The 14,914-nt window shown below is 44.1% G+C and overlaps 1 protein-coding gene across 1 annotated transcript in view; it reads right to left on the bottom strand.

Moving 5' to 3' along the window:
- Window positions 1–14,914, bottom strand: part of LOC143931935 (sodium/calcium exchanger 1-like) — a 165,268-nt gene that overhangs the window by 73,175 nt on the left and 77,179 nt on the right. The window lies entirely within an intron of this gene.

Raw genomic sequence — 14,914 nt, forward strand, 5'->3', positions numbered from 1 at the left:
AGAGTTCCCGGAAGCACTTGGCTGTGACACACCTAATTCTACACCTTCATTCCTCTCAGAGCAGGTTTCAGAGAGGACTGAAGGTCTAGTGGGGTTGGAGATGCCAGCTGATGAGGAGCAAGGAGAGGTCCGCTTTGTTCTTTGGTGTGGGTCTTTGAGGTACGCTTGCCAACGAGCTGCATGGCAGGTCAACATATGTCTGGTCAAGCATGTGGTGCCCAAGCGGCTGATGTTTTGGCCACGCGAGATACGCTTGAGACATATGTTGCAAATAGCAGCAGTGCGATCTGATGCACTCGTCTCAAAAAAGGCCCACACCAAAGAACTTTTAGAATAACGCGCAGAGGCAGCGCCCTGCACAGGCGGAGCTCTGCGGTGTGATTCAGTCGGTGTGCTGCCCCTAAGCTGGCCCCCAGAGGGCATCCTGCCTCGTTGGACATGTGCCTCCTCCTCCTCCTCCTCCTCCTCCTCTCTCCTTCCAGGCACCCACGTGGAGTCAGTGCCCTCATCACCCCCTCCCTCTTCATCGCTGTAGCAAACCTGGCAGTATGCTGCAGCTTGTGGAACATGACTGCCAGATTGCTGTCCTTCTTGAGCATCCCCTCTCTCTGAGCTCACGCTACTGCCTTCCTCTAGCTGAGTGTCATCATCAGAGCCCACAAAACACTGGGCATCCTCCTGGAGCATGTACCCAACACTGTGCTCAAAGAGTTCAGGAGACTCCTCAGGAGGACGTGGTGGGTCTAGGGAAGGAGTCACTGATGATGACATTGAGAGGAGGGAAGACGATGCGTTGGCAGCTGCTTTGCTGTACCCTGAGCCTGGGTGAGAGAGGATGAGGAGGATGAAGAGGGCTTGGTCATCCACTCTACCAAGTCGTTGGCATGTTGCGGCTCAACATGTCCAGCTGCCGAAAAGAAGGACAAGCGTGTCCCATGGCCACGTGTTGATGACAATGCACCGCGTCCACGACCAGCACTGTTGTCTCTAGACACAGAGCCTGCTTGCCCTCTTTTATCGGCTCGCGCCTGTCTGCCTCTCCTTGCTGGCCTTCCAGACATGGTAATGGCCTGAAGGGAGTTGGGTAAAAAAGCAGTTGGGTAGTGTATATTGTGCTAGAGGCACACAACACCCACTAACTCCTGCAGATGCCTTTATTATAGAACACCAGAGATAAAGGGGTATATACAGATGTATACTGTGCTGTGCTGGAGGCACACACAACTTCCAATAACTCCTGCAGATGGCAAGTGGTCTCAAATAGAGAAGAGCTATGTAGGTGGATATAGCGGTATGTACTGGGTACAGAGCATGCAGACAGCACGCACAAGCTCCTAACACTACTGACTGCAAGCTCTATTATAAAAGATAGATCACTAGCTATATAGGTGAGGTGAATATAGCGGTGTATACTGCGGTCAGGGCACGCAGACAACAACCACTACACAACAGCAAGATCGAAAATCGTCCGAAAATGATCGGTGTGTACTGTGTTGAAGGTACACAGAACACCCACTAACTCCTGCAGATGCCTTTATTATAGAACACCAGAGATAAAGGGGTATATACAGATGTATACTGTGCTGTGCTGGAGGCACACACAACTTCCAATAACTCCTGCAGATGGCAAGTGGGCTCAAATAGAGAACAGCTATGTAGGTGGATATAGCGGTATGTACTGGGTACAGAGCACGCAGACAGCACGCACAAGCTCCTAAACACTACTGACTGCAAGCTCTATTATAAAAGATAGATCACTAGCTATATAGGTGAGGTGAATATAGCGGTGTATACTGCGGTCAGGGCACGCAGACAACAACCACTACACAACATCGAAAATCGGCCGAAAACAATCGGTGTGTACTGTGTTGAAGGTACACAGACGCTTCAGACGCCAACACACTACACAAGGCCGCCGCGCTGGCGGCCTTATATAGTGTGGGGCGTGCACTACACAGCCTGAGCTATGATTGGCCACAGGCATCCTGCCTGTGGCCAATCATGGCTCTCCTCGCTGCTGGCGCTGCGATTGGCCAAGCATGCGGGGTCACAGTGCATGCTTGGCCAATCGTGAGCCAGCAATGCACTGCGCCATCGCAGTGCATTGTGGGCCGTGAGCGCCACACGAATTTGGCACGAACGGACCAAAATGTTTGGACTTCGCCGAACGGGCGAACAGTTGATGTTCGAGTCGAACGTATGTTCGACTCGAACACGAAGCTCATCCCTATGTGGAAGCCAAAGGCACTGGCAAAAACAATGGAAAGATGCCAAGGGGTTGATTTACTTCTAACTTAAGCTTGTTCAATTAAGATTTGACGAAAAAAAACTTGATTTCCATTCAGAGAGAGTGCACCAGATGTTAGACTCTCCAGTTTTAATAAAACAGCCCCCAAATGTCTCTGCGATATCTTTTAGAGAAGGACCTAAACATTGTTTTTACAGGGAAATGCTGCCACATACAGTAAATCTCTATATACTAAAATCAGCAGGTGCCTGAAAAAGCTTTTAGAGTTTGATATCTAAAAACAGTATAACATAATTACACCATTCTACCTTGTAGGGATCAACTTAGATCAATGTTTTCTTGTAGGTCTTAAGAGTGCCGTAGAATGACATCATGATCTCCTACAGTGGCTGAGTCACCTCAGGTGGATTGTTCTATTTCTGAGTGAGAATGAACTGAATTATGATCATGTCTTGGAATTAGGTCATATGGGACAGATGTGGTATCCTAAGCTTTCATAGAGTAAATCCTGTTGAGATGTTGTGAAGATGTGTGCTGTATGCTAAGATACACAAGAACATCTGTAAATCCCTAAATATGAAACAGACATTTTTACATGTTTATCATCATGTTGGTGACATCTGGCACCAGGTGACATCTGTTATTTAGTAGCAAAGTTAAATAAACATCTGCGTTCTACCACTATTCCTCTTACTTGCTATTCTCTCTGCAATTTGCTAGCAACCTAACCCATCACTAGAATCTACTTGATTTCTTGATATCTTATTTTCTGCATACAGATCTCTTCTATCTTTGCATCCATCATTTTGTTTCATTCTGTATCTGTTTTCTACATCTCTATACACTCCCTCTGTCACATTTTTAACAACCTTAGAGACCAGTGACATTGCTTATTCACTTCCCTCCTCTCTCCTAACTTTGTTCATCTTGGCCTATTATTACTGCCAATCTACCTGTTTTTCCTCTTTTAGATTACTGTCCCTCATTCTCTTTTTGTCACCCACATATCATCTCAATCACCTCCAAATGCACCCCTCCTCTTTCTGCTTCAGCACAGCTACAGAATACTGAGCACCATCTCCAAGCAAACAAAATACGTGAGGTGCCTTTTAACAAGTTTCTCATTTTCCCAGCCTTGCTGACCAAGAAGCTGTAGCATCTCCCTTTTTTCATTGTCTCTTTGTATTAGTCTTCTATGTGCTTCCAGACTGACTGATTATGGCTTCTTTCATCCAGCTGTGTTGCACTACACAGATTATACTACTGTTTTTGCTCACTATCATAATTCTCCTAAATGCTTTATTTACCCTGTTTTAACAGATGTTATTTAAAATGTAAGGAATTTAAGGAATGGTGGTTTACATATAGAGGCAAATAGAGCACTTATTCTGCTCCTTTGGGACCCTGCATTACAGTCCAGTGCATCTTAATTTTCTGCAATTCTTACAATACGAATGGGAGCCACAGTTTTACAGATGAAAGTTTACCATTCTCAGTGCCAAGCCTTACCACAAAGTAATAAAATAAAACAGTAAATATGCATGTTTTAACAAAAGTGAAAGTTTGGGGTCGTGGCTTGGATGGCTTGGAGGACACACACAGCTATCTAAATCTCTGCCAGCCGTTAAATCATTTTCAGAGCCTTACAACAGATCCAAAAGAGGGAAACAAGACTCTAAGGATCTTAATGCCTCCTCCCAGCAAACTGGCATCTGGGGCCAGGGCTGGACTGGGACAGAAATTTGGCCCTGGACTTCATCCAGACCGGCCCACTTACATTTTGAGTGTCCCATCAGCACCCCCTTACATCAGAGTGTCCCATCACCAGCCCCCTTACAACAGAGTGTCCCATCAGCACCCCCTTACATCAGAGTGTCCCATCAGCACCCCCTTACATCAGAGTGTCCCATCAGCACCCCCTTACATCAGAGTGTCCCATCAGCACCCCCTTACATCATAGTGTCCAATCAGCACCCCCTATCAGAGTGTCCCATCAGCACCCCCTAACATCAGAGTGTCCCATCAGCACCCCCTAACATCAGAGTGTCCCATCAGCACCTCCTTACATCAGAGTGTCCCATAACCAGCCCCCTTACATCAAAGAGTCCCATCACCAGCCCCCTCCCATCAGAGTGGCCCACTGAGCTATCGGCCCACCGGGAAACTCCCGGTAGTGCCAATGGCCAGTACATGCCTGTCTGGGGCTTCCTAGCCCATAACCGGACTTACTTTGGAATGAAGGTTCCATGGGTCCTGTTCCTGGAAGGATGGCTCGTCTTGTCTACCTGACACCTTCCTTCCTGAGCACGTGTCCTGGGACTCGCAGCTGCCAACATGGTCTATAGACATGTGCAGTTTCTTTTTGTTCTGAATTGAAATTAAGACTAATTTTTCGTTATTCGGATGTATCCGAATTACAATAGTAACAAATTTAAATGAATATAATAAAACAAAACAAAATTCGTCTAAAATTTCAATTCAAATCAAATTTGCATTAAAAACAAAAATAGAATAAAATTGAAAAAAATTTATTAAAATAGAAAATAAAAGACTGGAATAAAAAAGAATAGAATAGAAAAAAACAATAGAATACATTTTTTTTTTAAAATAGAATTAATTCAAATTAGAATAAAATAGAAAAGAATAGAATAGAAAATAATATAATAGAAATTAAAACAATAGAATAGAAAGAAAATATCCGTCTTGAAATTTGAATAGAATAAATTAGAATAAAATAGAAAAGAATAGAAAATAGAATAGAATCAAATAGAAAGAAATAGAATATAATTCAATAGAATAGAAAGAATATAACCATCTTTCGAAATTCACATTTCAAACAGAGTACATTTAAATAGAATAGATTAGAATAGAAAAGAATAGAATAAAATAGAAAATAAAAGAATAAAATAGAAAAGAATAGAATAGAAAAATTCAATTAATTTTGACCGAATTCAGAAAATTTTAATCAAATTAAAAAATGAACAAATTAAACAAAATAAATTTCTTGAAACAAATCAAACAAATTTAACTAAACTAAATTAATTAAATAAAGCCTAGAAACCAAACAAATTATTTCATTCTGCACATGTCTAATAGTCTACAGCACAGAAAGATGTCAGTGACTGCAGATAACTCCTGGCACTCACCCACTGAACAGGAGCAGCTGCAGCTGTATTCCCAGAACTCTTCCAATGCCAGATGGAGGGCTTTTTTTTGCCATATCCTGTACAAATAAAAAGGGGGGGGGGGGTCCCATAACTAATCCTAGAGGCACAAAAGCATCAGAATCAGAAAGTACACTCTCCAGCTCTAATAACACTAAAACTGACCGTGCTTTAAAAGCATTATGCCCCTATGGTGCTTCACCCAGACCCAGAGATGTAATCTGTAGAGTGCATAACTACTCTTTCAAAGAGGAAATAGTCCAACAAGCTCGCAACATGCAATCTATTGAACTTGATCAAGCAACCATTGTTATTTCCTGATCTATCTTGGAACCCTCTAACGACGCCACCTCCTTGAAACTTTCCTAACACTAATGCCCAGTACACATGATCGCACATTTCGACAACAAAATCCATCTGATTTTTTCCTGATGGATGTTGGCTCAAACTTGTCTTGCATACACACTGTCGCACAACGTTGTTGGAATTTCCGACCGTCAAGAACGCGATAAAAAGAAAGTTCAGAACCCAGTGCGCCACCCTTTAGGCTCCTTCTGCTAATCTTGTGTTTATCTCGTGTTAGTAGAAATTTGGTTGGAGATGATTCGCGCTTTTCAGACTTGTACTTCAGATCGTTACTGCTCTTCAGTTTGTGCTTGTGGGTTCGTATCAGGTTTTCAGTGCGTGTAGTCAGTTCGCATTTGTTTGTCAGTGCGTGCTATTTATTGTACCATATTTGATTTTCAGTGTGTTCTTGTCCGCTTGTTGCTGATTTTTAGCTCGTTCTTTCAGGCCTTGCTGTTTTTCAGTACTTTCTGTTAGTTAGTTCGTTCTGACCAGCCGACCATTTTGAAGCCATGTTGCGGGTACATACTCGTAAAAAAAATAAAAAAATTATGGAGATCCCCAAAAAAACAAACAAAAAAAAAAACAGGAGATCTTGATTAAAAAAACAACCATAAAATAATTAAAAATATAAAAAAATTAAAAAAACTTTTTTTTTCAGGAGATCTGACGAATGAAAATATTATATTCATGAAATCACGAGAAATAATAAAGAAAGAAGTTGTGAGAACTCGGTGTGAATATGAGCAGCAAAACAACTTCACTGTTCTAGCGTTATAAGAAAAAGAGAATGCGCTGCATTAAACAATGTTAAACATTGCAACGTGACAAATGTGCTATATCCATTACGAATGCTAGCTTTATCAAACTGAGCGCTTCCGCCTCGTAAATTATTCTGAGCATTCGTAGAACTTTGTGCATCGGGATTGTCTACACACGATAAGAATTTACGCGATCGGATTTTGATGTCGGAGAATTTAAGATCCAGCTCTCAAACTTTGTGTGTCGGAAATTCCGATGGAAAAAGTTTGATGGAGCCTACACATGGTCGGAATTTCCGACAAGCTCCGATCGTACATTCTCTATCGGAATGTCTGACCGTGTGTACGCATTAAACTAAACAAGCCACAGGATTTGTCCTCCATTACTTTTTTAAGCAACTCTCACTGGTCCCCTGAACCATATCTCCACTCTTCTGCAGCACGGTTCCCCCAATACCTTTTCAGTTATTTTTCTTTTACTCTCATTTTGTTTGTTTTTTTCTCATTACCCAGGTACTAGGCTACACAGGGGTCTTCATGCCCTGTCTGAATCTAGAGCACAGCACTTGCAACACAGCTAAACACCTTGATTAGGTAATAGACATGCACTATGTTACTATCTCCCTCTTCCGTTTGTAGGGCAGTGATGGTGAACCTTGGCACCCCCAGATGTTTTGGAACTACATTTTCCATGATGCTCCTGTACTCTGCAGTGTAGTTGAGCATCATGGGAAATGTAGTTCCAAAACATCTGGGCTGCCAAGGTTCGCCATCACTGTTGTAGGGTATCTGGTGACTCTCCATAGTGCTCTCATTTATGATCCTGTTAATTTATATAACTCACGACAGCTCTTGTCCCTATAATACTACTTATCAATGGAGGTATTAGGAATTGCTTTCAAACTTGGACCCCACTGGGTCTTTCCAAGATGATGGGGAGCTTTCCCTGAATGAATGATGCATCCTGTGTGGTACTCCATCTTCTGCAGCAGTCAAATCTCAAGGCCATCCATTTGCTACATAACAGGTTTAGTCAATACAGTGACAGTGCACTGGTGAAGGTAACCTTATAGTTTGCGCCAGTTGAATGTATGATGGAGACTACGAAGAGATCTTATTACCCTCGCATGTCTAACTATAACCCGTTTTGGACACTTATCTTCTTTATGTTTTAACCCAGGGATAATTTAGAGTCGCACAACCAGGCGGATTTGGCGGGACACCAGCCTGAGAGTACTTTCACTACTTCCCCCAGGGCTTACCTCTTCTTACTAGGGATGCACCGAAATTTCGGCCGCCGAAACATATCGGCCGAAAATGGCCCTTTCGGCAAAAAGCCGAAAGAGAATTTCCGCCGATACTGGTGCCGAAAATGGGGCGGGGCTTGGCCCCGCCCCCGGTGCCGCCCATCACGGGGGGTGTCCTTCTATCCTTAGCTCTCTTGCTCCCCTCCCTCCTCACCTATGCTGCAGTCAGCCTGTGGGGTCTCGCTCTAAAGTCCCCCTCTCCACAGCGGTGGCTGTATATGTCTCCTCAGCCGATGTGTAAATCGGCTGTGCAGGAGCTGGGCTCGATGTTCACTGTGAAAGTGAAACCAAAGCAGAGGCGTCTAGCAGTGTGTGCTGTGCTCTCTGCCTCCCCCTAGAGTGCAGTACCCAGCATGGAGATTAATGAAGAGCTGCAGCTGCCAATTAAAAAAAAAGACTGTCTATATATGTTTGTATGCCTGTGTGTTGTATGTATGTGTGTTATATGTGTGCATGTATGTATGTATGTATGTATGTATATATGTGTATGTATGTGCATGTTTATATGTATGTATGTTATGTGTGCATGTTTATATGTATGTGTGTTAAGTGTGTATGTGCGCATGTATGTGTTATATGTGTGTTGTATGTTTTATATGTGTGTGTGTGTGTGTGTGCACGCGTTTTTATATGTGTATGTTTATATGCACTTGTGAGGCACAGGCAGGCTACATGGCAGGCACTGGTAGGCTGCTGGCACAGTGAGGCTGCATTGATCTCCTGTAGCATGTCCGCAATCTCTGACCAGCTCCTGTAGCATGTCTGCAGTCTCTGACCATCTCCTGTACCATGTCTGCAGTCTCTGACCATCTCTTGTACCATGTCTGCAGTCTCTGACCATCTCCTGTACCATGTCTGCAGTCTCTGACCAGCTCCTGTACCATGTCTGCAGTCTCTGACCATCTCCTGTACCATGTCTGCAGTCTCTGACCAGCTCCTGTACCATGTCTGCAGTCTCTGACCATCTCCTGTACCATGTCCGCAGTCTCTGACCATCTCCTGTACCATGTCTGCAGTCTGACCATCTCCTGTACCATGCCTGCAGTCTCTGACCATCTCCTGTACCATGCCTGCAGTCTCTGACCATCTCCTGTACCATGCCTGCAGTCTCTGACCATCTCCTGTACCATGCCTGCAGTCTCTGACCATCTCCTGTACCATGCCTGCAGTCTCTGACCAGCTCCTGTACCATGCCTGCAGTCTCTGACCAGCTCCTGTACCATGTCTGCAGTCTCTGACCATCTCCTGTACCATGTCTGCAGTCTCTGACCATCTCCTGTACCATGTCTGCAGTCTCTGACCATCTCCTGTACCATGTCTGCAGTCTCTGACCATCTCCTGTACCATGCCTGCAGTCTCTGACCATCTCCTGTACCATGCCTGCAGTCTCTGACCATCTCCTGTACCATGCCTGTAGTCTCTGACCATCTCCTGTAATATGTCCTCAGTCTCTGACCATCTGATGTATGAAAATATTTTTTAAAAACAGTCATTTTCGGTATCGGTGCTGTTTCGGTATCGGTTTTCGGCCTAGTGTATTTTTCATTTTCGGTATCGGTTTCGGCACCAAAAAACCCATTCGGTGCACCCCTACTTCTTACCTTTCAGATGCCTGAAGGACAATATTATTGCATTGCTACTCCATCTTGCTGTAATTTTTTTTGTTATTGGTGGGCAATATTGATAACTATTCTCGTAATATATATGTCAAAGCAGTGCTATAGATCAAACAAAAAATGTGCAAATAATTGCAATATGAAACAGCAAATAAAGTGCAAAATGGAACAGCAAACTATAAGTGCACTATGAGACAGCAAATATTTAAACATGCATGTTCCAATAAGAAACAGTAAAGTGCCAGAGAGTGCAATATGGAACAGCATTCAATAGATTGTCGATATACAGTGTCTCACAAAAGTGAGTACACTCCTCACATTTGTAAATATTTTATTATATCTTTTCATGTGACAACACTGAAGAAATGACACTTTGCTACAATGTAAAATAGCGAGTGTACATCTTTTATAACAGTGTAAATTTGCTGTCCCATAAAAATAACTCAACACACAGCCATTAATGTCTAAACCGCTGGAAACAAGAGTGAGTACACCCCTAAGTGAAAATGTCCAAATTGGGCCCAAAATGTCAATATTTTGTGTGGCCACCATAATTTTCCAGCACTACCTTAACCCTCTTGGGCATGGAGTTCACCAGAGCTTCACAGGTTGCCACTGGAGTCCTCTTCCACTCCTCCATGACGACATCAGAGTTGGTGGATGTTAGAGACCTTGCGCTCCTCCATCTTCCATTTAAGGATGCCCCACAGATGTTCAATAGGGTTTAGGTCTGGATAAATGCTTGGCCACTCCATCACCTCCATCCACAGCTTCTTCAGCAAGGCAGTAGTCATCCTGGAGCTGTGTTTGGAGTCGTTATAATGTTGGAATACTGCCTTGCAGCCCAGTCTCCAAAGGGAGGGGATCATGCTCTGCTTCAGTATGTCACAGTACATGTTGGCAATCATGATTCCCTCAATGAACTGTAGCTCCCCAGTGCCAGTGGCACTCATGCAGCCCCAGACCATGACACTCCCACCACCATGCTTGACTGTAGGCAAGACACACTTGTCTTTGTACTCTTCACCTGGTTGCCACCACACACGCTTGACACCATCTAAACCAAATAAGTTTATCTTGGTCTCATCAGACCGCAGGACATGGTTCTAGTAATTCATGTCCTTAGTCTGCTTCTCTTTAGCAAACCGTTTGCAGGCTTTCTTATGAATCATCTTTAAAAGAGGCTTCCTTCTGGGACGACACCCATGCAGACCAATTTGATGCAGTGTGTGGCTTATGGCCTGAGCACTGACAGGCTGACCCCCCAACCCTTCAACCTCTGCAGCAATGCTGGCAGCACTCATACGTCTATTTCCCAAAGACAACCTTTGGATATGACGCTGAGCATGTGCACTCAACTTTGGTCGAACATGGCAATGCCTGTTCTGAGTGCAACCTGTCCTGTTAAACTGCTGTATGGTCCTAGCCACCATGCTGTAGCTCAGTTTCAGGGTCTTGGTAATCTTCTTATAGCCTAGGCCATCTTTATGTAGAGCAACAATTCTCTTTTTTAGATCATCAGAGAGTTCTTTACCATGAGGTGCCATGTTGAACTTCCAGTGTGAGAGAATGAGAACGATAACATCAAATTTAACACACCTGCTCCCCATTCACCTGAGAACTTGTAACACTAATGAGTCACATGACACCGGGGAGGGAAAATGGCTAATTGGGGCCAATTTGGACATTTTCACTTAGGGGTGTACTTACCTTTGTTGACAGTGGTTTAGACATTAATGGCTGTGTATTGAGTTATTTTGAGGAGACCGCAAATTTACACTGTTATACAAGCTGAGGAGACCGCAAATTTACACTGTTATACAAGCTGTGCACTACTTTACATTGTAGCAAAAGTGTAATTTCTTCAGTGTTGTCACATGAAAAGAAATAATTAAATATTTTTACCAAAATTTTGAGAGATACTGTAAATCCAACACCTAACTGTGCCTCATAGTAATAACAAATGTGCAAACAAACACGGTACATATATAAATGTCCTTATGTCATAAATAAAAAGGAAATTGTGAAGTCCATAGTGAGAACAAAGACAATTAGCATGTGTTCTTCCAACTCAGGAGTAAAGAGATCCATCAACATTCTTAGATATTAGGGATGAGCTTCGTGTTCGAGTCGAACGTACGTTCGACTCGAACATTGGCTGTTCGTCCGTTCGACGAAATCCAAACTCTTGGTCCGTTCATTCGTCAAAATTCGTGTGGCGCGCGCGGACCACAATGCACTGCGGTGGCGCAGTGCATTGCTGGCTCATGATTGGCCAAGCATGCACTGTGACCCCGCATGCTTGGCCAATCGCAGCGCCAGCAGCGAGGAGAGCCATGATTGGCCACAGGCATCCTGCCTGTGGCCAATCATAGCTCAGGCTGTGTAGTGCACGCCCCACACTATATAAGGCCGCCTTTGAGGCGGCCTCGTGTAGTGTGTTGGCATCTGAAGCAGTGGGTGTTCTGTGTACCTTCAACGCAGTACACACCAATCGTTTTTGGCTGATTTCCTATCTTGCTGTTGTGTAGTGGTTATTGTCTGTGCCCTGACCGCAGTATACACCACTACACTATATTCACCTCACCTATATAGCTAGCTAGTGATCTATCTTTAACCACTTAACAACCGCCCATTGCCGATTAACGGCTTCAGGGCGGTTGTTTAACTCTGAGAGGCCGTTAATTAACGGCCTCCCAGAATTCTGCTCTCGCGCGCCCCCTGGGGCACGCACTCGAGAGCATCCGTGACCGCCGCTCATCGCGGCCGTTTACCACGTGATCGCTCCGTCAAATGACGGAGTGATCACTTGTAAACAAACCGGCGTCATGTTATGACGCCGGTTCCTCCCTCCCCTCTCTGTACCGATCGGTACAGCGGAGGGGAAAGAGATCGGTGTCAGCAGCGATGTGGGCTGCATCTGCAGTGCCCACATCGCTGCTCACCGAATTTAACCCCTCAATTCCCTGCCAATACTCTGCAATACCAGTGCATACTCTGCAGTACCCTGCCATTACTCTGCAGTACCCCCCATTACTCTGCAGTACCCTGCCATTACTCTGCAGTACCCTGCCATTACTCTGCAGTACCCCCCATTACTCTGCAGTAACCCCCATTACTCTGCAGTACCCTGCCATTACTCTGCAGTACCCCCCATTACTCTGCAGTAACCCCCATTACTCTGCAGTACCCTGCCATTACTCTGCAGTACCCCCCAATACTCTGCAGTACCCGCCATTACTCTGCAGTACCCTGCCATTACTCTGCAGTACCCTGCCATTACTCTGCAGTACCCCGCCATTACTCTGCAGTGCAGTACCCTGCCATTACTCTGCAGTACCCTGCCATTACTCTGCAGTACCCCCCATTACTCTGCAGTAACCCCCATTACTCTGCAGTACCCTGCCATTACTCTGTAGTACTACCCAATACTCTGCAGTACCCTGCTATTACTCTGTAGTACCCCGCCAATACCCCGCCAATACTCTGCAATACCCTGCCATAAATTGCCATACCCAGCCATACTCGGAGATACCCAGCCATACTCGGTGATACCCTGAAATAACCAGCCATAGACGCCCCCCACCCCTCACCGCCCTCCGGTGCTTCTACCAACTCGCCAGTACGATCAAAGCCAGAATCTTTTTTTTATTTTTTATTTCAGGCTTCCCAGCCTAGAGGTGAGATGTGGGGTCATATTGACCCCCAGATTTCACTGTAAAGAGGACCTGTCACCCCATATTCCTATTACAAGGGATGTTTACATTCCTTGTAATAGGAATAAAAGTGATCAAAAATATATTTTTGGGGAAAAAAATGTCAAACTAAAATAAATAAAGTAAAATGAACAATAAAAAAAAAAAAAAAATTAAAGCGCCCATGTCCCCATGTGCTCGCATGCAGAAGCGAACGCATGCGTAAGCCCCGCCCACATATGAAAACGGTGTTCAAACCACACATGTGAGGTATCGCCGAGAACGTTAGAGCGAGAGCAATAATTCTAGTCCTAGACCTCCTCTGCAACTCAAAACATGTAACCAGTAAAAAAAAAATTATGAAGAAAAAATTACTAATCTGCTAAATTTTATAACAGAAAATTCATTTTTTCGCAGAATTTCCGGTCTTTTTTCTTTTATAGCACAAAAAATAAAAAACTGAGAGGTGATTAAATACCACCAAAAGAAAGCTCTATTTGTGTGAAAAAAAGGACAAACATTTCATATAGGTCCAGTGTTGCATGACTGAGTAATTGTCATTCAAAATGTGAGAGCACCAAAAGCTGAAAATTGGTCTGGTTATTAAGGGTGTTTAAGTGCCCAGTGGTCAAGTGGTTAATAATAGAGCTTGCAGTCAGTAGTGTTAGGAGATAGTGCGTGCTGTCTGCGTGCTCTGTACCCAGTACATACCGCTATAATATAGGGCAGGCCCCTACTTTCAAACATCCAACTTACAAACATCTCCTACTTGCAAACGCAAGGAGACAGCAGCAAGTGAGATGAAAAAAGACGGACGACAAAACAAATTATACAGGGGTGATAACCCTTCCCTATGTTTTCCAAAAAGCTTAAAATAGTTTTTTTGACTGGAGCTACACTTTAAAAATGTACCAGTTGAAAATTACAAACAGATTCAACTTAACACAACAAACCTACACAGTCCCTGTCTTGTTTGCACCGCCTGTATACTGCTGTTCTGAGTATATAGGGCCTGGGGGCCACACGCATTTCCTTTTTTTAATATGGGTACAGGGTTCCCCTTAATATGCGTACAAGACCCAAATAGGCTGGTAATGGGCAGGGAGGGCTACCCATGCCATTTTTCTCAATGATTTTCAACCATATTGCAGGAACCAGATATAACATTAAAACCGCAAGCAGTTTTAAATGGTGTTATTTCCGTTTAATGTCATTTGGTGCAGGGACTGTTCTAAACACGGGAAACACGTGGCACTTCACAGGCATACTACAGACACCCCCCAGGCACCATATTTAAAGGAATATTTCACTTTTTTTTTTCACTTTAATCGTCATTAAAATCAGTGCTCCCGCCAAAACGGACGTTTTTAAAACTTTTTTTTGCATTGACCCATGTCCCCTGAGGCAGGAGGCAGGTCCCCAAACCCTTTTTAGGACAGTATCTTGCATATTAGCCGTTAAAATTAGCACTTTCCATTTCGAACGTTCGAGTCCCATAGACTTCAATGGGGTTCTAACGTTCGTAACGAACGTGGGGGCCGTTCGCAAGTTCTGGTGCGAACCGAACCGGGGGGTGTTCGGCTCATCCCTATTAGATATTCTATAAAGTTCATTTACACTGGCATTACCATGATTCATGGTGAATATGACAGGTGGTTAGGGGGCATTATGTTGCCTTCTCACCGCCGGTTTTACCCCTAAAAACCTTCACCACTGCACTGCAACCGTGTGCACACAATTATGAAAGGGGTGTGGTGCAGTTGAATTGGTCATGTCAA

Source organism: Lithobates pipiens, unplaced genomic scaffold, assembly GCF_037356315.1.
Source record: "Lithobates pipiens isolate NorthernLeopardFrog02 unplaced genomic scaffold, aLitPip1_a1.2 Scaffold_10, whole genome shotgun sequence".
Taxonomy (NCBI): domain Eukaryota; kingdom Metazoa; phylum Chordata; class Amphibia; order Anura; family Ranidae; genus Lithobates; species Lithobates pipiens.